This window comes from Zootoca vivipara, chromosome 8, assembly GCF_965207765.1.
Source record: "Zootoca vivipara chromosome 8, rZooViv2.hap1.1, whole genome shotgun sequence".
Lineage (NCBI taxonomy): Eukaryota > Metazoa > Chordata > Lepidosauria > Squamata > Lacertidae > Zootoca > Zootoca vivipara.
Window position 1 is genome coordinate 6,923,952 of NC_142591.1, and position 15,524 is coordinate 6,939,475.

Consider the following 15,524-nt stretch of genomic DNA (forward strand, 5'->3'; position numbering starts at 1 on the left):
TGTTCCACAGGGAGGGTGTCCCTACTGAGAAGGCCCCCCTCTGCCTGGTTCCCTATAGCTTCACGTCTCTCAGTGAGGGAACCACCAGAAGGCCCTTGGAAGATAACCTCAGTTGAGTGATGGGGGTGGAGATGCTCCTTCAGGTATGGTGGGCCGAGGCCATTTAGGGCTTTAAAAGTCAATACCAACACTCTGAATTGTACTTTGAAATGTACTGAGAGCCAGTGAAGATCCTTTAGGACTGGTGTTAAATGGTCCCAGTGTCCGCTCCCAGTCACCAATCTAGCTGCAGCATACTGGATTAGTTGTAGTTTCTGAGCTACCCTCAAAGATAGCCCCACATAGAACACATTACAGTAGTCCAAGCAGAGGATAACTAGAGTATGCACCACTCTGGCGAGACAGTGCGCAGGCAGGTAGGGTCTCAGCTGGCGTACCAAATGAAGCTGGTAGACAGCCACCCTAGACACAGAATTAACCTGTGCCTCCATAGACAGCTGTGAGCCCAGAATGACTCCCAGGCTGGACAGGGGCACAGTTACCCTATTCAGGACCAAGGAATCCCCCACACCTGCCCACCCCCTGTCCCCCAGAAACAGTAATTCCTTCTTGTTGGGTTTCAACCTCAATCTTTTAGCCGCCATCCATCCTCCAACTGCCTCAACACACACAGGACATTCACTGCCTTCACTGGTTCTGATTTAAATGAGAGGTAGAGCTGGGTATCATCCGCATACTGCTGAACACCCAGCCCAAACCCCCTGATGATAACAGTCATAACACGATAGGGCCAAGAAGGCAAGGAATACTAGAAAGACACAAGTTGGTAATGAGCCTTCTTCCATGCCATAAGGCAGCCTTTCCCAACCTTGGCTCCCCAGATTGTATTGGACTACTACTCCCACCATGCCTAACTTGCAGGCTAGGTGGTCAGGGATGATGGGAATTGTAGTCATACAGCATCTGGGCACCCAAGCTTGGGAGATGCTGCTATAATGGGATCCACCTGGGCAAGGAATTTTGAGATAAGTAAAATGATAATCATATACACAACACATATACACACCTGGAACAAGACTACGCCTTACTGGACAGCAGGAGCTCCTGGCTTGGGAAGAGTCTTGCGAATTGGCTTGCCAGGACAGCATGCCAACTTGATGTTGAAGGTGGTAGACCATTAGATATTAACTGATATTACTGATGTTAACTTCTTGCATCTTTATGTGGAAATTGTTCAGTTTGGTTATGTAGTTCTTAATGTTTTGTTTATTTTTATGACTACTTTGCTATGTTTGTAATTATGTAAATCTTTTCATATTGTAAGCCGCCTTGAGCATTGTTTTAACTGTGGAAAGGCAGCATACAAATAAAAGGATGATGATGAGAATAGGCCGTGTGCATTGAGGTGAAATATTGCTCATAAGAATTGTATTAATGAACATCAGAGTGAACTTTTACTTTGTAGCAAATGTAGGGTTGCTATATTTCATAAAGTGAAAATCTGGACGGAAAAGCTGATGAGCTTTCTTTGCAAAATCTTGGGGAGAAAATGAAGTTTTTGAACTATTTTTAAGGGAAATCGCCAAACATTTCCCTTATGCAGGGATGATGCAGCAGCTAAAAAAGCCAATGCAATTCTGGGCTGCATCAATAGGAGTATAGCATCTAGATCAAGGGAAGTAATAGTACCACTGTATTCTGCTCTGGTCAGACCTCGCCTGGAGTACTGTGTCCAGTTCTGGGCACCACAGTTCAAGAAGGATACTGACAAGCTGGAATGTGTCCAGAAGAGGGCAACCAAAATGGTCAAAGGCCTGGAAACGATGCTTAGGGAGCTGGGTATGTTTAGCCTGGAGAAGAGCAGGTTCAGGGGTGATATGATAGCCATGTTCAAATATATAAAAGGATGTCATATAGAGGAGGGAGAAAGGTTGTTTTCTGCTGCTCCAGAGAAGCAGACACGGAGCAATGGATTCAAACTACAAGAAAGAAGATTCCACCTAAACATTAGGAAGAACTTCCTAACAGTAAGAGCTGTTCGGCAGTGGAATTTGCTACCAAGGAGTGTGGTGGAGTCTCCTTCTTTGGAGGTCTTTAAGCAGAGGCTTGACAGGCATATGTCAAGAATGCTTTGATGGTGTTTCCTGCTTGGCAGGGGGTTGGACTGGATGGCCCTTGTGGTCTCTTCCAGCTCTATGATTCTATGAAAAATGACACTGCCAGCGTGGGTTGCCAGCGCCCGGATTTTCCTGGATATTTCAGCTATTTCCGCACAGACACAGCTTCCGACAGCCGATTGCCGACTATGTCTGGGAAAATCCGGGTGTATGGCAACCCTCAGCAAATGTGTTTCTTCCGGCAAAGAAGAGTACAGGGGCTGGGCATGAGATCCCAGAAGAGAAGCAACATATCTAGAATGCCACTGAACCGTTTGATGTTCAGTAGGTAACGGAATCAAATTCCACAAGTACAAATTGCAAGTGTAAAAAAAAAAAAATTTAAAGTCTCCTTCAGCTTCACCTTTTAAAAATGTGGAACTGTGATTCATTTCCTTTTCAAATGCCTCGTCTGGTAAAATGCATTGGTATTCGCTCCCTTCTCTGCCTTGTACAAGAGCCAAGCAAAAGGGAGAGCTGGAATTGGAAATGCTTCCCCCTTTAACTTAACCTGCCGCATCATTAAAAATGGCCCTTAGGTTCTCATTAGGTGCAGTCAGGATTAAAAGCAAATTTCTTATAAGCTCTGGATACTTTTGGCACCCTCTAGTGCCATTGTGGCAATTGTACACCTGTCGTTTTAAATGTGTGTCTGAGAAGCTGGTCTGGGTTGAAGGCTCAAAACTGGAAGCTTGAGGGCAGAGAGATGGTGCTGATTTTGAAATGCAATGCAATTTTGCTTTGGTATTTAAAGACTTCATACAACCATTCATGTGGTGAACGGTACCTGCTACACGGAAACTTACTAATGCAGAACTTGACTAGGCTTCCAAGGCTAGTAATAAATGCTCTTGTTAAATGTTATCAGTAGTACTTCACTCATAGAAACAATGCACACTCTTCAACAGAAGCATTGTTGTTGTTTAGTCGTTTCCGACTCTTCGTGACCCCATGGAGTGCATAGCATGCCAGGCACTCCTGTCTTCCACAGCCTCCCACAGTTTGGTCAAACTAATGTTCGTAGCTTCAAGAACACTGTCCAACCATCTCGTCCTCTGTCGTCCCCTTCTCCTAGTGCCCTCAATCTTTCCCAACATCAGGGTCTTTTCCAGGGAGTCTTCTCTTCTCATGAGGTGGCCAAAGTATTGGAGCCTCAGCTTCGGGATCTGTCCTTCCAGTGAGCACTCAGGACTGATTTCCTTAAGAATGGATAGGTTTGATCTTCTTGCACTCCATGGGACTCTCAAGAGTCTCCTCCAGCACCATAATTCAAAAGCATCAATTCTTCGGCGATCAGCCTTCTTTATGGTCCAGCTCTCACTTTATGGTCCAGCTCTCACTTCCATACATCACTACTGGGAAAACCGTAGCTTTAACTATACGGCAAGGTGATGTCTCTGCTTTTTAAGATGCTGTCTAGGTTTGTCATTGCTTTTCTCCCAAGAAGCAGGCGTCTTTTAATTTCCTGACTGCTGTCACCATCTGCAGAAGCATAGCTTTGTACAATGGTACCTTGACTTACGAATGACTCTACCTACGAATGTTTCTACTTACGAACGGAGCTCCATCCGCCATCTTGGATGCGGTTTAGATAGGATTTTTTCGACTTATGAATTTTTAGATAGGGTTGCTTCGACTTACAATTTTTTTCTCCCAATGCATTCCTATGGGATTCAACTTACGAATTTTTTGACTTACGAATGTGCATTCAGAATGCATTAAATTCGTATGTTGAGGTACCACTGTATTATGTTTATACCAGATCAGGATCCACATCAGGTGCTTGCAAAGGCAGTGGAGGTCCAGCTTCAGGCATGCTGAATTCAGGAGCTGAGATATTCAGGAGACAGAATATCTGAATGCATTTGAGTCTGGCTTCCAGTCTGGTCATAGCGCTGAAACTGCCTTGGTCTTCCTGGTTGATGACATCAGTCAAAGAGAGATTGGGAGAGTTCAGCCCTGCTTTTGATACTGTTGACCACAGCATCCTTCTGGGATGTCTCGTAGAGGTGGGGTTTGGGGCACTGTACTTCAGTGGTTCTGCTCCAACGTATGGTAGCTCCCCCATGGTGTCCTTCAAGGTCTCATCTTGTCCCCTGTGCTATTTTACCACCTATGTGAAGCCGCTGGGAGCTCTCACCAGGAGTTTGGGAGTGAAGTGTCACCAGCCTGCAGCTGACACCCAGCTCTATCTCTGTGGCATGTGAATCAGGAGAGGTGACTGAGGTGTTAGACAAGTGATTGGCTTCCCAAACCTTGTAGTCCCATCATCCCAATCCAGGTCACTTCAAGCTAATCTTAGCTAAACTGCCTGGGAATGGTAAAAGTAGGAGCCCAACATTGTCCAGGGACCCAAAATTGAAGAACATGGAACTGTAGACCTGAACTGGTCTAATAATTATTGCCTCTCTCCAAAGAACTCTGGGAATTGTAGTTCTGTTTGTAAGGGGGTCTAGGGATCTCCAACAGAGACTTCTCACCACCCTCCCAAAATGCCATTCCCTTGAATCTTTGGAAGAGGTCATGATGGTGGCAGCATGTCTTACCTTATCCCCCCCCATTGTTACTGAATCTTTTCATCAGACAATACAATAAAAAACAAGCTAATCTTGAAACACTTCACTCTTAAAGGTCGTTCTTAACACTTGTCTCACCCAGAAGGGGGGTGGACCACCCCAGCTCTCAGCTGGATACTTTACTTTCTGCTTCCAGCTTCCCAGCCTGGGAGATCTTCCTTTCCCTACCTCTCACACAGGCAACCCCTACCAGACAACCTTCATGTTTGTACAAGAAGAAAAAGAAGCAGGAAGATAAAAATAATGAAAAGAAAAGAGAGGGGGGGCTTGGGATTCTGCACCTATCAGTTATTTATATATAAAGATTATTCAAAGTACAGGCAATGACTGATTAACACCTGCCCGAAAGACGCATGATCGTGCACACAGTGCCGAACCCAGAAGTGACTGAAAATGTCATGAAAAAGTCATGGAAAGGGCAGAACAGGGTGGGCCATGCTAATACATTTTCTGGTGACACATGGGCCAGTTACGGAACTCCTGCACAAAATGGTCATTCGGAGAATACAGAGTATACAGATGATATCCAGCTGTTTCCTTCTGCTAGGTGATATTTTCCCAGTCTTCGGACCCAGACATCTCAAGTTCATTCATCTTCCCTTCCACACAAAAAGTATAAGAGGAGTTCTCCAATTATTATTATTGGTAAATGTCAACCATAGTGTTCCTCCAGTACAGCATAATAACGACTTTACATCCAGTGTTGAGAAACAACGACGCCTTCATCTTTCTTCACACAGAAGTCTCTGTTGTGGTTCTATATTAAAACAGCATCCCATAGCTATTTATTTCTTGTATATTCATTGATTCACTCCCAGTTCGATATCTTCCAATCCCATTTCCTGTTGTCTGTGATTTTCCATCTTAAATTGGAAAAAGGATTTCCTTCCATTTCTGCTTCTTCCATTCTTTTTCCAGGAGTGCCCTCGATTTGAAGAGCTGTCCAGTCTAAGCCTAGTTTAGAGATAAGCAATCCAAACAGAGAGGGACATTGAAGCTGCCCATTCACAGTTACCGAGAGGCACAAAGCACACCTGGTCACAGGCTTCACACTATGGTTGAGATGCATTTTTTATTTAAATGATAGTTTGTTTTTTTAAGTATACCTATAGCCTTACCTTCCAAGTCCCAGACTGCAGAATCCGGGACCGGCAGCAGTGTGACACCGGAAGGTGCGTCAACATAACTTCCGGTGTCGCTTTGCCCTTCTATGGGCACCAAAAATGGCCGCCGCCGGCTTCGAAAGTCGCTTCTACGCATGTCAGGAAGTGCGTCGACACAACTTCCGGTGTCGCTCTGCCCATCTGTGGGCACTAAAAATGGCCACCGCCGACACCGGAAGTCGTGTCTATGCACTTCTGGACATGTGTAGATGCGACTTTTGAAGCCGGCGGCGGCCATTTTTGGTGCCCAGAGAAGGGCAAATTGGAAAGAAAAAAATGACCGCCGGCAGGAGAAAATAACAGAGAAAAACGGGAGATGAAGTGATACGGGGGACCACCGGGAAAAGGTAACTAAAAAGGGGGGTTTCCTGGGGAAAACGGGGTACTTGGCAGCTATGCCTATAGCATATGCAAAGTTCAGACAAAATTGTACCCTCTTCTTCCTCAATGCACATGAGGCCACTCTCGTTAAAATTAGCAGTACAAAACTATAAGTTTTCCATGTAGAGATGACCTCAGGTATTGCCTTTTTGCAAATTCCACAAAATGCCTTTTAATACAGGCCTTTTATAGTGGTATCCCACTTCAGTTGTGCATCACTTGACCTTGCATGCGAATACGGGGAGTAACTGGTCAACATAGCTGCCAAGTTATCCCTTTTTTAAAGGGATTTTCCCTTATGCTGAATAGGCTTCCTCGCGAGAAAAGGGAAAACTTGGCAGCTATGCTGGTCAAGCCCCCCGCAAGGAGAGTTGAATACTGATTTGTCTAACCCACTTTTGCTTTGCTATCCTCTTGCTTATTATTATTATTATTATTATTATTATTATTATTATTATTATTATTATTAGACTGTACCACAGCAGCAGCAGCAGCCATTTCACCATGCAGCTATAATCAATGTGGGAAAGGAGAAAGAGCAGAGAAGCTGTGAAGCTGTCAAGGGCTTCTGTGAAAAGTTCAATGTATGTCAGCAAAATAATAACTAAAGCTAATGGGAATACGATCCTAAAAATTAGGTTTGGTATCACAGTGTGACTGCACCTGTCAGTGTCAGATTTACATACAGGCTGAGCAGGCTGAAGCCCAGGATCCAGGGCCTCATAATCTAGGGGAGCCTCAGCCTCTTGCCATTTTTTTTAAAAAAAAATTAAAACACCTATGCAACCTGCAACAAAATTGTCCCCTGTGGAGTCCATCAACTCCTTCGTGCATCTACCAGAGTTAAGCATGCTGGTTATATGAGGCTGTTTTATCCCACATGTTCATCAAGTTGTTTGGGAGAACCCACTCCCCACTTTTAGGGGCTTATTTTTTTATTTTATTTTATTTTTGTGAGGAAGTGGCACCTCTGCAACTTTGAGGTTTAATCAAGCCTGCAGATAGCTGCTTCGAGTGCCTAGATGCAGTGCCGGATTTACATATAAGCTAAACAACCTACAGTTTAGGGCCCCACTCTCTTGGGCCCCCCAAAAAAAACTTACAGGAAAAATAAACCTGGATGTACATTTCCAAAATATAAGATAAAAACACTATTAATATACTTCTTCTTAATTGTATTTCAGTTCAACAATTACTTTGATAAGATACATAGTTTGTTATGCGCAAATGGCTTTAGATACCTATTAGGTCCATAAATTACTGTCAGGGGATGTTGTGGCTACTCTTGAGTAACGGCCCTCCACATCTGCTTGTCTATAAGATGTTTTTATTGGTGCATATTATTTACAGTGCAAAGTGTCCATAAATCATGTCTGCCTCAGTCTGAGTCAGAACCTCGCAATGGCTGTTTTCTGTTTCGTGCCCAACATAACAGCCTGGGAACCCCAAAGCGCCGCCCCTTGCTCCTACGGGGAGCCGTTCGTCTCAATTCAGGCATTGGGGGGGAATGGCCTCCCTTCTGACTGTCTGCCGGTCCCTTCCTCCACCGCTCTTTCTCCCTCCCTTTGGAGCTCTCTGAGGCTGCCAGAGCCTTGGGTCTCCCTTTCTGTTTCCTGGCTCTTGTAATCTGATCCTGTGCTGGACTTACTGCTCTGCGAAGAACTCGACCTGATGAGGGGGGGGGAGCTGTTCCCTATAAGTCTTCCCCCTTACAATTACCATATAGCATATATTCAACACACACACAAAAAAAACCCAGTGACAATGTGTTGTTGACAAAGGACAGCATATAAAGGGCCCCATTACCTCAGCAGCTTAGGGCCTCATCAAACCTAAATCCAGCCCTGCCTGGATAGCACCAGTTTGACAAAAAGCAATGGCACTTGCCTCCTGAATAGAATCAATGAGGTGAAATGCTGAGATGGCAACAAGTATAACAGAATTTAAAGGGTTCACAGGGACTTTATGTTGTCACTAGGTTTCTGCCATTATAGCAAAACGTGCATTCTCCACTTTCAAGCAATTGTATGAGTTTGACCTACTGGATACTTGGACATAAAAGATGTATACACCAAGATCCTACTCAGCTTTTGATGTCCCTTATATGCATTGCACTCTGGCTTCATTTCTGCTTTTTCAGAAAATAGTGCCAAAAAGATGGCTATTTTCAGTGCTTTTTTTCTGGGGGGACGCAGGGGTACGCATACACCTAAACATTTTGTGACTCTAAGTTTGGCGTCATTGAGGGGCAGTATTTGAACATGAGTAGGAAAAAAAGTATCCCTAAACTTTATTTTAGGGGGGAAAACACTGGCTATTTTCAACATTTACAACTTGGTGCATGAGAAAAAATGGCACTGTGCTTCCACATTTCTGCCCTGAGCTAAAGTCTTTTGCTTTCTTTCCAAGATTCTCTGCCATATTTTAGTTCTCGTTTAGAAAGGCTCTTTGCATGTCTGCTTATCTATAAAGAGTTTTGCTCAATGGCGTTTCAGCAGGAGATGAACTGACCGCAGCAGGAAATGCCGATGCATTAAAAAGAAAGGAAACTCAAATGTTATAGTGCAGCTGTTTAATTTGCTCCCCACCCCCTTCCCACATTAATTTCTCATTCAGTCTTTTGGCAGTTAAAGCACGGATATTTTAAAAGCTATCCACATTTTTATAAACAAAAACGTACCTCTTTATTTTCCCAGTTCTCATAAAGAATAGTCTCTCTTCCTTGTGGATTTCGGGGTATCAGCCAGGGTTTTCTTTAGCCACCCCTTCTATCAGTTCACCGTTTTCAGTAGTTTAAGACTCAAAGGTGATAACATAATCTGGAATTGTGAAAAGGGGAACAAAAATACAGGTAAGTAAAAATTGAAACTCCTTGTACAGCCAAGGACACAGAACTTTACAAAACAATGTGCTTTTATGCTGCAATTTGTCATAATTTATGTGCTTCCCACATCTTAAAATTCTCTTTTTTTGGAGAAAGATCCATACACTGCCAGCTCAAGCCCCGGGGTTGTTTGTGGTTCACTATATGGGTAATTGCAAAGCATTTCATGGGGGAAAAGAATAGTGCTAATTAAGCAATGTTTTCTGGTCGAGACTATCTCCTTGTGAGGAGAAGCCCTTGTGGAGTTCAGTTCCCCCCCCCCGCCGCCCCACATATGCTCAGCAGCGAAGCTTTGCATAGCCTTTTCCTTGAGGGGAAGCCCTAGCAGAGGCTTAAGTCGCTTCTCCGCATCACAGGCGTGGCAGCAGGGTCCTCAGAAGTGAAAACGTCTTGGGCCACCCCCGCCGTGGTGGGGCAACTGCAAGCATTCTTGGATGGCACAGATTATTTAGATCAGGCATAGGCAAACTCAACCACCCAGATGTTTGGGGACTACATCTCCCAACATCTCTAGCTAACAGGACCAGTGGTCAGGGATGATGGGAATTGTAGTCCCAAAACATCTGGAGGGCCGAGTTTGCCCATGCCTGATTTAGATCCATTCCAATCTGGGTTTAGGCCTGGCCACGAAACTGAGTTGCCTGTGGTCGCCCTGATGGACGGCCTTTGCAGAGAGTGGGGTGGAGTCTACACACATTAAAAAGAAAAAAGAAAAACCCACAACACTGTGAAAATGCTTTTTTTAAAAAAAAGTTTTGAAAAATACATTGAATTTGGCATAGCTCACTTTCGCCACCTAGTGTCACATTTGTATATTGCACTTTACAACACATTTGAAACGTTTCATTTGCAACATAAACATAAAAGCAAAATAATAATTATACAGCTTTTAATGACAAATAGGAGACCAAATTGATTTATATTAGGGTATTCTTCTCCTTTATTTGGGTTCTGCAATGGGCTCTTGAAACATTGCACATAGAATATTTAGGTTGCACAGGTACAGCTAAGTACCTTCTTAAAGAACAAACAATCTTAAAAATGAGGCAGACTCAAATGTGACCAGGCGACTCTACCGTTTTCCCGAAAATAAGACATGCCCATAAAATAAGCAGAAGCAGGAGCTCTTCCCGCTGGAATAAGACAGACAGACAGACAGACACACACCCACACACACCCCGAAAATAAGCCATAGTGTGTCTTCTTAAGGAAAAATAAATATAAGACAATGTCTTATTTTAAGGGAAACACGGTAGAAGGAAACCGGCTCCCATCATCTATGGAAAGGGGAATTAGCACAAACCAGTCAACAGAGATATTGGGTCATGTCTGTTTGAATCAAATGCTTTTTAAAAAGCTCAGAAGAGGCTGCTCTGATTTCTGAATTGGAGAATTAAAACTCTGGGGGAGGTCACTACCCAATAATCCATTTGCTGTGCTACTTTATATAGCTACGTACACAAAGCCTTGACCTGAAAGCCTGGGATTAGGAAAGGTATAAAATGTAAATCTCTTTGACTTTATGGGAAAATCGGAATTCTATTAACAGCTCAGAGTAATTTTAGAAGTTTTATATATTGGATAATGCCACCTCCAGAAACCATCATATGAAATGACTGCAGTGCCTTGTCCAATTTGCCTGTGAGTTACTCTCTTCCTCCAGAACGGGGATGTGAGATCGGTGGCTTTCAGGTGTCAATGGTCTCCAAATCCCATCAGCCCCTGCAAAACCAATGGCCAGAGGGATGGGAGTTGGGGACAAGCAACATTGGGGGGGGGGCGACGACAACACACAAATTTCACCACCTGGGATCTAGAGGTACTGGATAAGGGCACCATCTTTCAGGATTATGAACTGCATTTATAGAAACCTTAGCAACAATTATGGGATACGTTAATGACATAGTAGGTGCTACTGTTGGCTCCCAGTAAATTTCTCTGTTCTGTGTGCTTACAGACACTTCAAAGCACTTCAAGTGCATTAACTGGGGCATTGGAATTTTTAATTTTTTTAAAAATGTATTTTGTATTTTCATACTGTCAACTGCCCTGTGATCTTTGGGTGAAGGGTGGTTTATAAATTTAATAAACACTAATGATTCTTACGGTATTTCAGTCTTATATTCCCACATTTTACAGATCAGAAGACTGAGGCTGAAAGAGTGTAGTTTCTGTACAACCTCCTAGTGAATTCCTGTGGAGACATATTCAAAACAAGGGCTTTGCAATTTGTAGCTCAGTCTCTCAGTCACTACTATAGTACAGGCAGCTCCCCACTTAAGTGGGGCTTACTTTCCAGGCCCCTGCGAGCATAAGTAAAATGGGCGTAAGTCCTTGTGGCTCACGAGGAAACCCGCCCCAGACCCCAAAGAGTACATCCTCTCCTTGCGAGCCACAAGGACTATCTATCCTGCTCTCTCCTGCCTCTTCTGGGTTCCTGGTGCCACATGTGTGCTGCTGTCACTCACAAGTAAGGAGCATAGCTGCCAAGTCTCCCGATTTCCCCGGGAAACCCCCGTTTTTTAAAGCCATTTCCGGCTTCAACCCGTACGGCGAAATATCCCGTAATTACCACGATTTCTCGAGACTGTGCCCGTCTTTGTGAATGTGGTGCTCTTTCCCGTCAACCAACCGTACCTCGTCCACCTCCTCAGCTCTGTGCCCGCCCCTTTCTCTCCTTGTGATTAGCCGCCTTGGCAGAGTCTCCCTCAGGGATTGGTAGCCGGCATGCTAAGGAGGGCTTGGCTGTGCACTGTGTAATTTAGTGGGGCTGTCTCAGTACGCGCTAGAAGCGGCGGTGAGCTGGTCCAATCTCTATGGAGGTGACGGAGGGAAGCGCTCGGTGGCTGCTGGCGGGCTCCTCTAGCAGCAGCAGCAGCAGCCTGTGCCTCTCTCTCTCTCCCCTCCCAACCCTCCACCCCCTTTATCGGTGGATAATGTTCAGAGCCTGCTTTTCAAACGCCCACTGTAATAAAAATGATCTCTTGAAAATCCAAAATGATCAATCTCTTCTCCCTTTCTTCCTGTCCTCCTCCTCCTCCTCCCCGTCCCTCCTTTATGATCTCCTTTCTGCAAGACCCGGACGTTCAAGAAGGGGAGGGTGTGTGGGTGTGCATGTGCGTGTTTTGGTTTTTTTTTGCATTGCACCGAGCGCACTTCTCCAGGTCTGTCCCGTCCCCCGTCCCTCGTGCTCAACCTCTGCTTCCCCGTCCCCCCCATCAAACTCCAGGATTTCAGTTTATTATTTTATTACACCATCAATGCTCGCCCTCCTCCTCCCCAGCTGCTGCTGCCACGGCTGCTGCTACAAACACATCCCTTTCCAAGCCCCCTCCCCTCACCGTGCCTTTTCCCTCTTTATTAATGTAATATTGGGGAAGGAGAGGAGATGCCCTCCTCCTGGGGAGCCCCTTCCACGTGGCCCCTATCCCCCCCGCCCGGCGGCAGAGGAGCGTGTGCGCTCTTCGGATCGGCTGCTTTTCTGTCCCTCTCCAACGGGCCCCCCCCCAGCTCAGGGAGGGAATGGGTGGCGGATTCCTCCTGAGGGGGGAGGAAAGGAAAAAAGCCAGCGGTAGCAACACAATCTTTCAATCTCGCCAGCCAGCTCGTGCCAGGGAACTTAAAGGAGTTTGCGCGCCTGCGTGCGGGGGTTTTTGGCTTCAAGGAATGCAAGCGAGAGAAGGGAGCAGGTAGGGCAGCAGGGCTGTTGCACCCCTCGAGGCGCAGGCAGAATCCGGGGAGAGGAGGCGAGCGGGATCGCCTCTGGCTGAGGAGGCTGTGTGTGTGTGTGTGTGTGTGTGTGTGTGTGCGCGTGTGTGTGTGCGCGCGTGTGTGTGTGCGCGCGCGTGTGTGTGTGGCGCACCTCTCATCTGCTGGCTGCTCCTGCTGCTGCTGCATTTGCAAGCAGAATGAGAAGGGAAGGAGGTGAATGCCGGAGGTCCTTTCCGGAGCCTCCGCGAGGAAAAGGGAAGAGGGCTGAGGGAGGAGGAGAGGGCTGGCTGGGTGGCTGGGCAACCTTCATGGAGCCTCGGCTCCTGGGCTGGAAATCGGGCAGCGCTGGCACCGGAAGTTGCTCCTACGCAACTTCCGGTGCCGATCTGCTGTGGTCCCGTATTTTTCTAACCCAGACTTGGAAGCTATGGTAAGGAGTTGCCGGTAGACCAACTCTGGAATGCTCCTTGCCAAAGTTACGTTATTGTGGTGAAATTTCAGGTCACAGCATTAAGGAATCCATGATACTGACAAGGATCGAAAGAACAATTAAACTAGTTTGACTAGTTGCATTGGATTTGTGTTTGTGTTTGTCACATAGCTGCCAAGTCTCCCGTTTTCCCCGGGAAATCCCCGTTTTTCCAGCTGTTCCTAGCTGAAAAAACGGATTTTTTTGTTTTTCCCCAGTTTATTCTGGCACGGCAGCCATTTTGGAACTGGGCGAAGCATGCTCAGAAGCGACTTTTGATGCTACTCTGCCCAGTTCCAAAATGGCTGCAGTGCGACTTCTGGCGCGGTGGCCATTTTGGAACTGGGCAAAGCAGCATCAAAAGTCACTTCTGAGCATGCTCCGCCCAGTTCCAAAATGGCGGCAGCGCCACTTCCGGTCTGCTATTTCTGGCCCGGTCCCTTATTTCTCTGACAGCAACTTGGCAGGTATGGTTTGTCAAACAGCAGCCCACTGTATCGAATGACAGGCTATGGGGGAATTGTCTGCGGAAAGAGCAAATGTCAAAAACGTCAGCAAATGTATATCCGTAAAGCAGAAGGTTGGTGGTTCAAGTCCACCTCAAATGGCTGTGGGCAGGATTCCTGCATTGCCGGGGGTTGGACTCAAAGACACTACAATTCCTTCCAATGCTACAATTCCACAAGCCTAAAATATATCCTGAATATATCACAACTTACTCTGCAACCCTGAACACACTCACTTCAGAATCAGTCCCAATTAAGACAATGGGGCTTACTTCTGAGTAAACATGTGTTGGATTGCACTTTTAACTTTACCTAATAAGATGAGGCAGTGAGAGACTTTTAAAAATACTGGGACTTCTATAAAGATACAGTATTTCTTGCCTTGGATTTGGATCAGATATCCGAATAATCCATGAGCCACTGTTTCACGAAATCATCTAAGACTTGAAAATACGGTGAGAATTGCAATTCTCACGATTCAGAAATGTTAAGTCAGAACATTCTTCCTGGCTGAAAAAAGCCTTGAAATGACGGCGCTTCCTAAAACCCTGTTTATGGTTCAGTCATTGCTAATATATATTTTTATGTATAAACTGAAACAATAGCAGACCATATTGAATATTCATTTGGAAGACTATTCATTTTGAAGGCTTAGTTTAAGTACCTCAAAGAGGTATATTGAAAGGCCCGCTAGCAATGCCAAATTTAAATCTATATTACCAGGTGTCTTGGTGGGTGTCTGTGAAAGCTTAGTAAAATCCTGAACAGAACAGGATTCTTATTCTTTTGGAACAAGAAGTATCAAATATTTGCTTTGAAATATCTCACTTGGCTGGATAAATAAAAGTGTCCTCTCAGCTCAGTGAAATATAATAGTAAGCCCAATCACGGAAACCTGGAATAAATAAGCATTTTCTTATCTTATACATACATATAAATTCACTTTGTAATTCACTTAAAGAGGTGCCTAAATTGTTAGGGTACTTTGACATTACCTGGAGAGCTTAAACGGAGCATGCCCCCATCCAAGGCACTGTGATTTTATTAGGAGGAAATATTTGAAAATGGGAAAATTAGAGCAGTACTAGTTAAAAACCTACACCGGTAGTAGAAGCTAGTGCAGTTGATACAAACATGACCAAGCAATGCACTGTTTCCTACTTCTGAATACAATCAATGAAATCACCTTCCGTGATGATGATGATGATGATGATGATGATTTATTTATACCCCGCCCATCTGGCTGGGTTTCCCTGCCACTCTGGGCGGCTTCCAACAAATACAAAAATACATTAAAATATCACAGATTAAAAACTTCCCTAAACAGGGCTGCCTTTGGGTGTTTTCTAAATGTCAGGTAGTTGTTCATCTCCCTGACCTCCGATGGAAGGGCGTTCCACAGGGCGGGTGCCACTACCGAGAAGGCCCTCTGCCTGGTTCCCTGTAGCTTTGCTTCTCGCACTGGGGGAACCGTCAGAAGGCCCTCGGCGCTGGATGATACTCTGGTTTGCTGGAACTGTGTGCCTGGCAAGAGCATCCTTCCGTAAAACACATGAGTACTTCCTTGCTGGTTCATGAAAAGAAGGAGCTACCAAGAGTCGGAGAGTATGCACCCCGTTTGCTTAAGCCCTCTAGACAAACAAGTTTGGGCGGAGTAGTGTAAGATAAATGTGTTCCC